Genomic DNA, 14,366 nt, shown 5'->3' on the forward strand with positions numbered 1-14,366 from the left:
ATAGAACTATTTATAGCATTATGCAGGAATAAAAACCACAGGGAATGTTATGATAAATTACTGTAACATTTTCAGTCTCTACTGAATCGTCTTACCCCAAAATTCCACATCACAGGAAAAAAAAACCAGAAAGAGAAGTACATAGGCTGTGGATTTACAAGAACATCTTGGGTCTTGCACTGCGGTAGAGTTAAGGCACTGAAGAGAGCAGAAAAAGCAGAGACACACAGAAAGAACACAGCTGTACTCAACATCTGTTTACATTGTACTGTGACTTCTTACAGACTTCTCTTTGGAAGTGCCAGATACCTTGTCCATATCTAGAGATATCTATATACAAACCCAGCTGTTTAGGACATATTCAGGGTATATCTACAGGGCAGCCCAAGAGCTGGAGAACAGAGTGTGCCTCAGCTTTCCACTCTGGCTTTGCCACTGTGACCAGCCCCATGGGGGGAAGCAGAACGAGTGTGATTGTACCTAATCAGCCCTGCAGGAGGCAAAGCCAGTCGCTGCTACCAGGCATGGATTGGCTCAGTCACTCCATTCAATCTCTGCACACGCACCCTATCTTTCTGCACAGGTCATAGGCACAGTATGTATCTTTTATGTTAGAATTTTAATACAAGTATTTACCCTTATGGCACTCTACATACAGCTGCACTTTCTAGAACATATGCAACAGCCAGATTCTTGTTTTATAAAGCCCATTGTTTAAAAAACAAACCCAAAACCATAGCTAAAATGCAAGAAAAAGGAGGCATCCACCATGCTTAAACAAGCACAGCCAGCATCATCAAGGAGAGGGAGGCTCTTAGGCAACAGGAGATTTTGGAGCAGAATCAAAGACAGGAAGCAGAGCCAGAGAGAGAGGAAAAAAGGGATCAGTAAAAGCTAAGGATAAGATAAGACATGAGGCAGTTAGAACCTGTTGACACTTCATGATTACATTCTCATACAACAGAGTGGGAAGCCTGACTGAGTTATGTTCTCCTCTTAAACCATGTAGAAACAAGTGTTACTTACTGATCTGTGTTCCAGTAGCACCTCTTTGTGGCAGACACGTGAGAAAAATGTAAAAACATCACAGCCCCTTCTAACCCTCCTATTTTCCCAAAGAGGAATTAAAATGAATAAACAATAGCCATTTAACTAAATAGCTAAGAACTCACCCCGTGTGGAGGACAACTCGTGCAATCAAAACCTATTTATGACGAATGATCAAGGCTACTTTGTGGTTTTCTTACCACACCTGAGGAGGAAAAGGAGTCTTAGAAGCTACTTCTGGTTAAACACTTTGGCAATTCAGCAATAGTGCTGTATTGTTAGGATTTCACTGACAGAAGGAGGCAAGAATATTTATGCATATGGAAAAACCTGTTTGTGATTATTTGACTCTCTTTATTTAAGGATACATGATATAAAGTTTTAACAAGGTTAAACATGTAACATATTGATTTCATACTAATATTCTAAATTTTCTCATCACACAGATGGCAGGGACCAGATTCCGAGTCAACTGGAGCTCTTTGTTGAGCATTGTTCAACCTTACAATGTGATTGATGCGACATATCCAAGCCAGATTAAAAAAAACAAACAAATAAAAAGACCTCAACTAAACAACAATATTTTTAAAAATCAACAAAAAACAACACCAAAAAAGCAGATGAAACTTTGTTAGACATTTGAAGATGCAGTCCTTCTGTACAAGTCAGTCTGGTTGGCAAAAATCATCAGTATCATCAGATGTTTCATGAATCAAACTAAAACCACTTTTCAGGCTATCAATTTTCCAAATTAAAAGTCTTTTATGCCATTTAAAACACAAATTTCAAGAACATTCACAGATTGTTACTCATTTGTATGCTTTTAAAAATGTATATTTAAAAGGAAAAATTGCTGCTTAAAAATAGTATATGTTCTGGTGTAATGTAAGATCATTGTAATAAAATTGACTGGATATGTGCTGGATGTTAACAATAACTGCACAAATAACTTTTTGCAGCATTTCCATTATATAAGCTGATTTTATTTTCAGTGCTAAAAACTTTTTTAAATGTTCACTTTCACTAACTTTAGAAAATCTTAACTTTTTCCTCTATATAAAACAACTTCTACTAAAAAAAAAAAGCATTTTAATTCTAACTACTAACTAATATCTCATATTTCATTCTCTAAGAGTCTTCAGTTACTTTGTATTTCTAAATATAGCAGATAAGAGTACAGAGAAATATGCTGTATTGGAAGATCTTTTATAAATAGTTTCTAATTTTAGACTACTCCATTCTGAATAAAGTCTAATTAAACCACATATATTCTCAAATGCAGTTCACAAAACGGATCATATTCATGTCTCCTCACTGCTATTTGATTCCATCTTACAGTGAATGACTTAATATCTACTTTTGAGTAAAAATGTTTTCTATAAAGTGGAACACTAAACTTTCATTTAAAAAAATAAAATTTCAGTAATATATAACCATTGTGAAATTATTTTCAGCTATTAAAATCAAGTCATAGGTACCCTACGCACACCAGGCTCAACAGTTGATCTAGTTAAGATTTTTTTTAACTGCTTTGGGGATTGAGTATTCAAGAACTTGTAATTAAGTCCAGAATTATCACATTTTAACACTTAGGATAATTAATTACTAAAAAAGCTTAGTGAGAACAGAGATACATTTTCCATTCTCTATGATCTTTAAACCAAGAATGATTTTTTCCCCTCCCCCAAATTTGCATGTAAAAGGAGAGTAAAGGCATCACTGAGTCAAATGCTATGGCCTCTGCTAGGCATGGTTAAAATGTTCATTAATCTCCCTTGTAGATTCAAACATTTATGAACCTAAGAGCTTTCTTTTCTAACATACAACTTCCTATTTAGCTAGAAGTTAAAACTAATAAAAGTAATTTTCATCAAAAGTTTTGGGGCCTTATATTTATTAGTCTAAAAACTCTGTAAATTACTGTCACAACTTGTTTTCTTTTTGAGTATAAAGTTTGACTTGTACGAAGCTTGAGTGACCATAGTAATCCCATTGGTTGATATTATATTGGTTGATTCAACTCATTAGAAGTTAAAACAAAAGATACTACTTTTTTATGCCTAACTACTGTATGAAAATACCTTGACAGGACCAAAAAAAAATTTCAACACCACTTGTCTTATCATTATGGCTCTCCATTTTTAGACCTTCTCATAAATGAACTTTGAGAAAGTCTAAGTTAGTAAACAAGAAATAAGTAAAATGGCTATTTTCTGTTATTTAATAGTGCTGTATGATGCTTCTCTGAAATCATCAATTATTTAAGATTAAATCTGCTTTAAGCCAAAAATGATAAAATGTCATTTTAACCAAAAAGTTTAGTATCTCATATTTATATTGGTGTAAAAACTATAGGAATCACCATTACATCTTTTTTCCTGCACATCAATTCAGACTCTTTTAATACAGACTGTGTAGATAATCTTCCACAAAAGGCTTTGTGATGGTAAAGTTATTTAAAATTTTTTTATCTTCCTATTAAGAAATTATTTTATTATAATTATCTTAAAAGATCTACTTGGTAATCTCAAATTATCACTTCTCATTATTTCAAAGCTTGTAGGTTCTTGACAAACTCAAAATTGTAGCAAACTCCTGATTTTTCAACAGTGAAACTGAGAAAGTTGTAATATATTCCACTAATTTTTACAGTCTGGGATTATATATATGACTTTTTAGGGTTTATTTCAGGGAGAAAATCTTCAAAAGTATCTGTAATGTGTACTCCTTTGTCCTTGATATCATAATTTCAGAACACATCATGCTTAGTTCAAAAAAAGATGCAGTTGTCCTTTCACTCCCAAGGAGCACAATTTATTTCAATTAGCTGTGGTTTTACAAGTTATTTTACTAAACACATTCTATTCCTTACTTTCCTCAGGGGAATAATCACAAAGAAAAACAGCTTGATATTTTTATAAACAAATCAGCGATTTTGACTATCAAGTGGCTTTTATCTTTTTCTCCTCAACTCTCTCCTTGAAACTACTTGCTTTTTTTCAACTTTCATCAATGAGACCATCTCTAATAATCTGCCTTGATTTCCTACAAGTGTATTATTGTCCTTTCAGTCACATTCACATCCAAATGTGGAAAAGCTCTTGAAAGCAGAGACCCTGTGGATAACATCGACATAGTTTAAAAAAGAAAAAATACATATATATTTTAGCACTTTATAACTTAAGAAGCAATAAAAATTTGTAGCACTACTCCAAGATTTTGCATTCTGTGAGCAAATATCCTTTTTATCATCTGTTTAATTTTCCTTGAAAAGGTTTATAGCTATTACTCTCAGACCAATAGCATAAAAGTCAAAATATAAGATTCTTTCTCTATGAATAAAGACAAGTAGTTGGAGCTGAGGTAAGAAAGCGCCTCCCTGTGATGGGAGCCCATCTGGATCCTTACATCCTGCAGCACAGCAAATGCTCACAGCCTTCCCTATAGGTGCTGCATTCCTGTACCACACAGAGCTTTCAGCAATGCTATGCAGAGAAGCCATGGGGTAAAGCCTTGGTCTTCCCCAAGAAAGAAATAAACAGCAAAGAAAATAATTGGTAAGGTGGAAAGTGATCCAAAGATGCAATGAACATGCACAAAAAGAAGGAACAAAATTACACACCGAAGGAAGAAAGAAAAAGCCCAAGGATGTAGAAAATGGCAAAAGCTGTGCAATTGCAAGTAATAATGACCCAAAAGAAAATGGGGACAGATGAAATGGTCTAGGTTCATTATAGAGTAGTCTGAATCAAAATTAGGCATGAGAAATAATGCAGGAAGATCACACAGTGCTTTTCTCTGTTAATCTAAGACAAAATTAAAGCAATTGATAAAGAAAGCAATTTGATTGCCCAGGTGGGCAATCAAACCCACCTGGAAACAAGCTTCTTTACAGACCACTCAAAAGCCAAAGGGTATTTAGCCCCAGTGCATACTGCTAAAACAACACCTATTAAAAACAAAAGGATAAAGACCGGTGCTGACAATGTTTAACATCACAGACGAGAGCACAGCTGCTCAGGGTAAGTGCTGTGTGCTTCACTTCTTAGGACTTTGCAACCAAATCTGTCTACCATACTTTAAATTTTCTAACTCAATCTTCAATTAGTGTACATTGCTGTTTGATTCACAATTACAGGATGAGCCAGCACTTTTTGGCCAAGTGACACAAATTTCTGGAAATCTATGGGAAGCTGCAATGGTCGACAGAACTGAATACCTAAAATGGGAGCGTGAGGCACAGATACAATACAAAAAAGCTTAGGAATCCATTGCGCACGTAGACATAACATTACAATCCCAAAAGCAAAAAACAGAACCAGGACAACAGCTTGAAATGTAAACAATTATGGAATCACCCACAACAAAGTTCACCACGTTCGTGTGTTTGTTAAGGGACCCTGTATCCTTAGATTTAGATCCTTCCTGCAGCTATACTTAATGTATAGACAGAAAGCAAAGTCAAGAGGCCCGTAGCAGCACAATGGTGCTGCAGTTCTCTAGGAGGACCCTGCTGGAAGGAATGTTGGATCCCCCCAGATCCCAGACATGCTGCAGTCAGCAGGATGTCACATGTGGAGCCTTTTCCAAACAGCACCAAAGCCAGAGGCATTGCACTGCTCACAACCTGCACAGCCAGCCTCATTTCCTCTGCACTGCTCTGCCCCAGCCTGCCCTGCCCCATCACATCCCAGGTAGATTTGGCCTCATCATTCTGGCCAGAGCAGTTTCCTTTCTGGCTGTGCTGTGGGGTGGTATCAGCTCTGACTCTTCTGGTACAATACAGCAGGGGAAGGCACACAGGGAACTGCACAACCAGACCGACAGCGGCGGAGACATCTCTGGCATTTGCTCTGTGCTGAGAGTTACATAACGCTGTGGTACTCCGGAGTAGATGCCACTTGATGACACAACTGATCTGTTGGCAATAGCTGGATGTTCCAGAACAAGAAGCACGTTGAAAAATCAGTGGTGTGCAGGTATAGTTTTGTATCAGTCAAGAAGACAACCTAAAACCTGGTTAAATATTGCAGCCCGATGTCATAAAAGTTTGTGGATAAATAATTAGATTAAAGATTCAGTCCTTAATTAAAAGGCAGGGATAACACATAACCAAGATGAAGAACATGTTTCCTTACTTTTCCTTGACAGCAACATCAGCTCAGACTACTTCATGCTTTGTTTGAATGAAGAAAAAACATAATTAAAGTTTTAATTAGAATTGATTGTGGTCCACAAACCTGAAATGGATTGTGCTGTATGAACACTGTAAAAAAATTGTAAAAGATCTTTCAAGGAAACTCATGTTCTTAAATGAACTATGTTCTTTAAAAAGGAAAGGCATTCTCTCAAGTAATAGGCTACTAGTGAAAACTACTGACTCTGAAAATGTGTGACAGAAACAACTACAAGGAAGCACACGTTCTGAAAGGGACAGTGATTATGTAGTCTACAGAGGCTGAGCTTCCACATACACTTATTTTTCTGTGTGATTAATCTGTTGCATATCATATTCTGGTTATAAAATATGTCCATCTTTTTATTCTTCATAAAGAATACCTCTGAGATCTGAACTTTCCAATATATAAAGGAAGAAAATGCACAAAGGCACACTAACAACAAAACATTGCTAAAAATATATCACCACCAGAACTGTTGGGAGAAGTACCTGTATCTCTTAAACCCATCTGTTACATTAACCATCTTCTGTACGAGAACACGGAATTTATTCATGTATTTGGCCTTTTGATGATTGGCTATGTGTTTAATGCCCAAGCAATCACCCTTCAATTTTAATGAAAAGGGCGGGTGTTTTCACCACGCTGTAATCCGCAGGTTTGCTCGTCAGCCGAAAAGGCTGGCGGTGCAGGTGAACCCCCTCCCCGCCTTGCTGCACTGCTCCGGGAAGTGCGGGATTCGGGAGCGCGGTACTTGCGCGGCAGCGGGAGCTCCGCCCGCTCCGGCTCCAGCTGCCCCTCGCCCGAGGAAGGCGGAGAGCCCCGTCCCACCTCCCAAAGCCCCCGAACGGGCTCCTCCAGGGCCGGGGAAATGGAGGGTCTGCAATTGCGTAACATCAACCCCCCTTCCCCTTTCCCTCCCAATCCCCGACGGTTTCTCCGCACGCCAGAAGCCGGAGGAGCCAGCCCGGGACGGGGCAAGCAGGGAGGAACACCCAGCCGAGGAAAGGCTCCTGGCACTGGGGACGGGATGCGAAGTTGGGCTGGGGGGAACCTTGCAAGTGGCTTCATGCAGGAAGGGGATCGTCGGGCTGGGGTGGGAGGAGGGAGGCGTTCCCTTGTGGGGGCAGTGGGGAGAGCGGGGGACTCCGGGGGGTGGGGACACCTCTGGGCAGGCGGGAAAAGCCTCGCACCGGGGGAGCCGGCGGCAGGGGCAGCGAGCGACGGGGGCCGAGCAGCTCGCCGTGCCCGGGGACCGAGCTGTGCGGAGGGCGGCGGTGCTGGGGTCCCTTCTGGCAGCGCCCGCACGGGCTGAGCCCCCGTGTCCCGGCGCGCCCCCGCCGCGGCGCTGAGCACCGCGCTCCCCCCGCACCCCGCGGCCAGGACCCGCTCCTTCCCGGCGGGGGATGGAACAGGAGGGCGAAGAAGCCCTCGGGGTAGCGGCAGGCGTTCCTCCCCTCGCCCCACAGACGCAGCACGTCCCTCCGGGTGCGAGCCGCCTATTTCCAGGCGATACTGGCGCGCAAAGTTGCGCCGGTAGGTCAGCCCCCGCCCGCGCTCCCTCCCTCCTTCCCTCCGCAGCCGCGCACATCCCGGCCCCCGCAGAGCCCCCGCGCTCCGCTCCGCTCGGGTCGGCGCGGAAATCGCCTCCCTCGCTTTCCGCCCGGCTGCTCACGATCTGCCTCAACCTGCTCCACCTTTTGTTTTGATCTTTGGAAATGAAATTCTCTCTTCTGCCGTCTCCTTTCCCTCCTCCTTCTCACGCCTTCGTGTGGGAGATGCCCAGGATCGCACACCAGCTTTTGTTATCTCCTCCCACCTCCATCTTCACTCCGATTGATGCCCTAGTAAATAGCAGGAGCGCGGCACCTCCGCCCCGCACCTACCCCACTACCACCTGCAAGCACGTCGCCTGTTAAATAAATTAATGATAAAAACATTCCTTACAGGCAGTGTAATAGGCAAGCGATAGAGCGATCGCATGGATCGGGATCACTTTTGCCTCCCTCGTGGTGTGATGACCTTGTGAGGGCTGCTCTGGCGCCTGCTTTCGCACGGTCTTTTTTTTTTTTTCCTTCCTTTTTTTCTTTTTTTCCTTTCCCTACTGGAAAAAAAAATCACGCCCTTTTCGCTATCCCTTTTCAAACGAACACGAGCGCCAGACTCCCTCTTCCACCAAAGCGTTTCCAAGCGCAAATTGTTACGCGACAGCTCAGCTCTTCCTTTGGATGCTGTCGGTGCTCATATCCGGATCGGTGGGGGTTTCGGTCCCATCTCTCCACAGTTAACGGCAAATCGCCGCGGGTACGATTCCCTCCATCTCTCCAGTGGAACAACTCCCGCACACCGACCGCGCACACCAACTTTCCCGGTGAGGATGATCCGACCGCTGAGCGCCGAGGCCCCGCAGCCCCCGCCTCAGCCCCGCCGCCTTCCCGGGAGGAAAAGCCCCGCGCGGGGCAGCCCGGCAGCCGGTTCTCGCCCGCACCTCGCGGGTGCGGAGCCCGGATCCCCCCCCCTTCCCCCGGCGGTGCCTCCCCGCACTTACTGCGGGCGGGGGTCTGTCCGCGGTGCGGAGGAGGGCGCAGGGCCCGGGGTCCCGCGCGGTGCTGGGGCCGGAGGGACACGCGGCGCCGCCTCGGTGCGCGCCCGCCGCCGCTCGCGCCGCAGCTCCTGTGCGCGCCCCCGCTCCGCCCCGCGCGCCGCCCGCCGCCGCCCCGCACTGCAGGACCGCCGCCCCGCGCGCCGCCCCGCGCTCCGAGCATGCGCGCGGGGCCGGGCGGGCGGGCGCGGGGGAAGCCCCGGGGCGGGCGGGGGCCGAGGGGCAGAGCCCGGCGGGGCTCGGCCGGGCGGCCTCGGCCTCAGCCGCCCCCGGGTGCCCGCTCCCTGTGCCCGGCGTCGTCCGTGCCCTGCCCGCTTCGCTCGGCGGCTCCTTCGCTCCACGCGTGCAGCCGTGCTGCGCCCGGCGTGCGGGGACAGCGCCGCCAGCGCGCGGTGATCACAGAATCACAGAATCAATTAGGTCGGAAAAGACTTCTGAGATCATCCAGTCCAACCTGTGACCACCTTGTCAACCAGACCGTGGCAACGAGTGGCACGTCCTGTGTTTTAACACCTCCAGGGATGGCGACTCCACCATCTCCTTGGGCAGGCCATTCTGTTATGTAATAACCTTTTCTGTGAAGATTTTCTTCCTGATGTCCAACCTAAACATCCCCTGGCACAGCTCAGCACTGTGCCCTCATACAGCCAGTTGCCTGGGAGAAGAGGCCGGTCCCCATCGGGTTCCTTTCGTGTGCGAGGCGAGGGCAGCGGTGACCCGCGCACGGAGCCGCCTGGAGCTGTCACAGGTGTGTGTGTAGGCGTCATCTTCCATTGCACCCTTACACCTTGGCTCTTCTTACACTATCATGGAAGGTGATGTTATATAGCTTAGCTTTAAAACATCATTCAACCCCTGAAACGTGAAATTCAACTGGTCTTGCGCTTCAATATAAAACCCAGCTGAGGCTGCCCTGCCCTCGCTTTTGTCACCGTCACTGTAGCAGCTGCTTTTGTGGTAGGAGTAAAAGATCAGGGCTCCTTCACAAGACACTGCACAGCGTGTAACTAACTCTAGGCCCTTTTTAAGGCAGAGACATACATCAGTGTTTGCTTTCATGCATGACAAGCTCTGTCACTGACTGTTTACATAAATTAAGCATATTTAGCATGTCCTAAACACAACAGTGCAGAAAGCAGATGGATACATCAAGGAGGTGAAAGGGAGGCAAAATAATGACGTATAGAAAAGAGTGAATTACACCAAGCCTGTTTTCAACTATCTGCTCATTATTTCAGAAAGAGAAGAGCATGAAGATTGTGTCGTAAGCGAAGGAGGAAATAATTTTTCATTTACTGTTGAAATTCTTGAAGAATTAAATTGTAACACAAGCTGATGTGTACAAATGTACAGGAAGTGACAGTATGTTCAATTTGCGAATGTAGACAATTGAATTCATAGGTTATCTTTTTGTGGTTGGCAAAAGTCACCACTTTTTCTCCCAGAATTACTTTTTTTTGTGGAAGGCAGCAATTTTATGATTTTATGCTTTTCTTTTTTTTTTTTAACTTTCCAGTGCACCACTCACTTCAGTTCATGTTTTGGTTTTCTAGATGTGTAAAAATACTCCCTGAAAATGCTAAAAATTTAGTTCCATTCCAGGCTTTGCAGAAAGAAACAGGATTTTATACACTTGACTGGGTATCTCTGAAACTCATGTTTTATTTGTTCAGATTAATTTAAATTATTTTCTGTCATCTTCATATTGTGCTACCTCATTGCTTTCTTGGCCTGGCAGATCATTAATAATCATCTCTAGCATAATGAATGTTAGAGTGCTGTAACATCTGCTTCTAAGTTTTAACCACATCGTTCCCTCGTATTTTCTGTCTCTTGCTCCGTTCTTTATAAGTTTGTCTTGTACCACCACAGTGCAACATTTATTCTGTGTGACCTATTTTGATTTTGGCCATATTGCAGTTACTGCAAAACTTCGTCTCATCTTCGTAACTTTTCTAGTGGCAGCAGCGTAGCTATGGAAGTGCAGAGCTCTGGGATGGCTCTAAACTCAGGTATTTACGTGGTGTCTTAGCTGGGTTTTGCTGTGTTCTTCCACAACTGCCAAGGTAGCAGTATTTCAGGCAGCTGGTAGAAAGCTGCCGTAGGCTTGATTGTCTGCTGTGTGACTGGGACTTAGAGATGATGCCCCTTTCCCCATCATTTGGGTCATCCTTTGCAAATGCCTGAACATTTGCTTACCCTCAAAAAGCAGAAATAATAGGTTGAATTTGAAAAAAAAAAAAGTTGATAAAACACATTTAAATATGACGTTTGTTACATCGTAGTATTTTTAAAATCTAATTCAGTGTCAGAATTCAGCTACAAAAAAGGTGTAGATTAAGCAGATGATACGATGTAGTGTGTTTTCATATTAACTTTCCCTGTCTATATTTAGGTAATTCCGTATAAAATCAGTTTACTTAGACTGCATTTTCAAATGCATTTGAAAACAAGATTCTCATCCAAAAAAAGAGGTACTCAACAGTATTATTCTAGAAAACTGGCTTATTTTTACATGTACTACATCACAGACACAATGCAATACAAAACAACGCTGCACTGAAAAGTATAAAACCTCTCCACTTGCATTATTAGTGCTTAGTCAAAAATTCTCATGAAAAAGTTTCATTTTGGTGTAGATCAACAATTTAATAAGTTACTTCTATTCTATTCAAGGCATTATAATTAGAAAGGTAATAATGACATTACCAGTGTGTGCTATTATGACACCTCTTACATGGCGCTGTCCTACACTGCATGCAGCTCCTGAAGGCTTTTGTAAGTTGTCTGTAAAAGTTTACCAGTTCAGATCATTGCCATTTTCAGCCACTTAGCATTCATTTTTTTATTTGTGCAAATAAGATTGTGTTTTAGGCTGTGGAGAATTACATTCACTACACTTGCTTCTCCAGATAGATAATAGTAGAATTTTATATTTTCTGGCTGTACAGTTCTTTGGATCTTGCAAATGCAACTTATCATTGCCAACTAATTGTTGCAGCTTCAGATGATTTTTTAACCTAAATAACATGATGCTCATAATGGAGCTACAGCAATTTAAAAGAAGTCACAGTCTGACCTAAAGTTTTCTATTGAAAGTGTATATTTTTTATTTTACCCTCAGTATGAACAGTGTAAATATAAGGATTCTTAGCTTATGAAGGAATAGCAACGTGGGTACCTGCTCTTTTACAGTCTTCCATGCCTTACATGGGTCTTCTTTAGGCTTTCAATCTCCTGAACTTGCTGCTTATACCTTTGAAAGAAGCCAAGCGAGGCCCTAAGTCTCTGATCTTGTCAAGGGAGATAGATATGCACCTTCAGAGGGAAATTCAAAACCTAATGAGATCGAGGATCCGCCTCTCCTTTTTTCTCTCCCTCCTCTGCACACCAGAGTAGACAATTCAATATTATAAGTCACAGTAGTCTCTGAGAGGACTCACTGTCTCAGCAGGTGGCTTACTGGTAATGAGACTTTTTTTTTTTTTTTTAATTTAGCATGATCTCCCATTTTGCAGATATCAATTTAAATGCATAATACCATTTTGGGGTTTGCATTTTCCCCTTTCTCTTTTATGCTCAATACTTGCTAAGAATATATTTGCATATATATTTTACAAGAATCAACAGCAGAAAAAATATAATTAGAAGGAATTTGAGTCTGTATCTACATCTCTAGCTGTATGCTTTATGTTCTGCCAGGCCTTTTGAAGGAATGATTTTCTTTCTTCTTTCTGTGTTCCCTTGGTGCAGTTTTTGCACGCTGAGATGTACTTGTCTGTTAGATGGAGAGCTGAAAGCAGCAATGCGGCTGCAAGGATTGGCAGAAGGGAGCTGCTGCAAGGCTCTGTGATTAAGCGAAGCTGCTGCAACACTCTGCAGTTGGAAAAGGGTGAGATTCTTGGTGCTCAGCAGCAAACAATGAGCATGGCTGATTTTATCACTTTCAAAGTGACTGTAGATTGTCTTGCTTCTTTAATGTGCTATATATATCATTACATGAAAATGACATTTTTGTCTGCGTATTATCTTTCATTTTTATCTCTCATTTTAAAATACATTTATAATATCCCTAACAATATTGATAAAACAAAATGAACTTACTTTACTAATAAATGCAATTTTTCTTCTTTATGAAATGTAGTTATTTCTTGTGTGCAGATCACCTTTGTTTGTGTCAAATGAAATAAATTACAATTCAGTCTTTTTATTAATGAGACCAGTTATTAGTCTTCAATTTCTTAGGTTCACGGAATGAAATGCAAAGAAAATACCATTTATGTAACATAATCTCTGATGTTGTATAATACAATCACAACTGGGGAGTGTGTGCAATGCCTAACTTTAGAGCCTACATTTGATAGGCTAAATACTTATCTGTTTGCTTGCATTTTCTTTCATGTCAATGAAAATACAGAGAAACTGTAATAAGGTGATTCAGGCTGGGAACCTGGCTAGCAAGAGGCAAGAAAAGAAATATTTAAGTTCAGGCACCTAAATGAAATGTCTAAAGCTAAATGGCATGAGTCCAGGTTTCACTCCAGTAGGCTGCTTCCCACAGAAGCTGTTCCAGTTGTTCTTCTTAAGTGAGGCATTTGCTCAAGCAGAAATAAAAGGTTGACATTCTGGACCTGAGAAATGTAAGCTTCAAGTAAATAATGGGTGTTTATAAGGATAGGAATGACAAAACTGAGACACATTTCATTTTCTACAAATGTCCTAAAGATAGCTTTCCTCTGCCATTTAGCTCAAGGCAGAACTTTTACATACACAGAATAATTCCTGTGAAGTCACGCTGGTCACATGGCCTTGAGATGTTCCAACAGGACTTTGCTTATTTGATCTATGATTGTTCTTAGCTAAAATATTATAATGATGACATGGAAAAATTGGAACTCAGCTGTAGATGTAATAGCAAATAATGAGATTAAAAATAGAGGAAAAGGCCACAAATTGCAGCTAGTTTAGAAGATTTATTACTAATGGAATTCTTACTTTAACCACCACACATCAAAGCAAACAAGATTCTACCTAACCTTTTTTGACACCAGATTATCTTACTCAGCTTTTCACTTCTGTCATTATTTGTATTATTCATTTTTGTAATACAGATTTGTATGATTAATAACACACTTCAATGCTGTGACATGAGTGCATTTTCTACTAAAAATGGTGGGAGGGGTAGATAGAGAATAAGAAGACTGTTTACTTGCTTTTGGGCAAAATGTACTCACAACTTGGTGGATACATATATGTAGTTACCTTTGTGTACTTAAACTGCACTATGAAACATGATGACTTCATATAATAGTCTTTATTTGAGAGGTAATACTTTTTAATATGATTTGGTTTGAGAGAACAGCAGTGAATCAGCACTCTTGGACCGTAATCACTAGAGCAGGATGTACTGCTTAGAGCAGAGATGCATCTCAGAAAGTGGGCCACTGGACATAAAATCAGAACCAACAGAAAAGAAACATCAAAGAAGAGAGATATTAAACAAAACATTGAAAACTTATTTCATAATTCCATTTGCAATG

The 14,366-nt window shown here is 41.9% G+C and overlaps 1 protein-coding gene across 2 annotated transcripts in view; it reads right to left on the bottom strand.

Annotated features, from left to right (window-relative positions):
• VSNL1 (visinin like 1) overlaps nucleotides 1-8,942 on the bottom strand; it is an 85,569-nt gene extending 76,627 nt beyond the window's left edge. Inside the window, 1 exon segment of one of the 2 annotated variants that reach the window (NM_001198582.3) lies at nucleotides 8,773-8,942. The gene's annotated coding sequence lies outside the window, so the exon portion shown is untranslated. 2 annotated transcript variants of the gene reach the window in all.
• Between the last annotated feature and the right edge of the window lie 5,424 nt (nucleotides 8,943-14,366).

Source organism: Taeniopygia guttata, chromosome 3, assembly GCF_048771995.1.
Source record: "Taeniopygia guttata chromosome 3, bTaeGut7.mat, whole genome shotgun sequence".
Lineage (NCBI taxonomy): Eukaryota > Metazoa > Chordata > Aves > Passeriformes > Estrildidae > Taeniopygia > Taeniopygia guttata.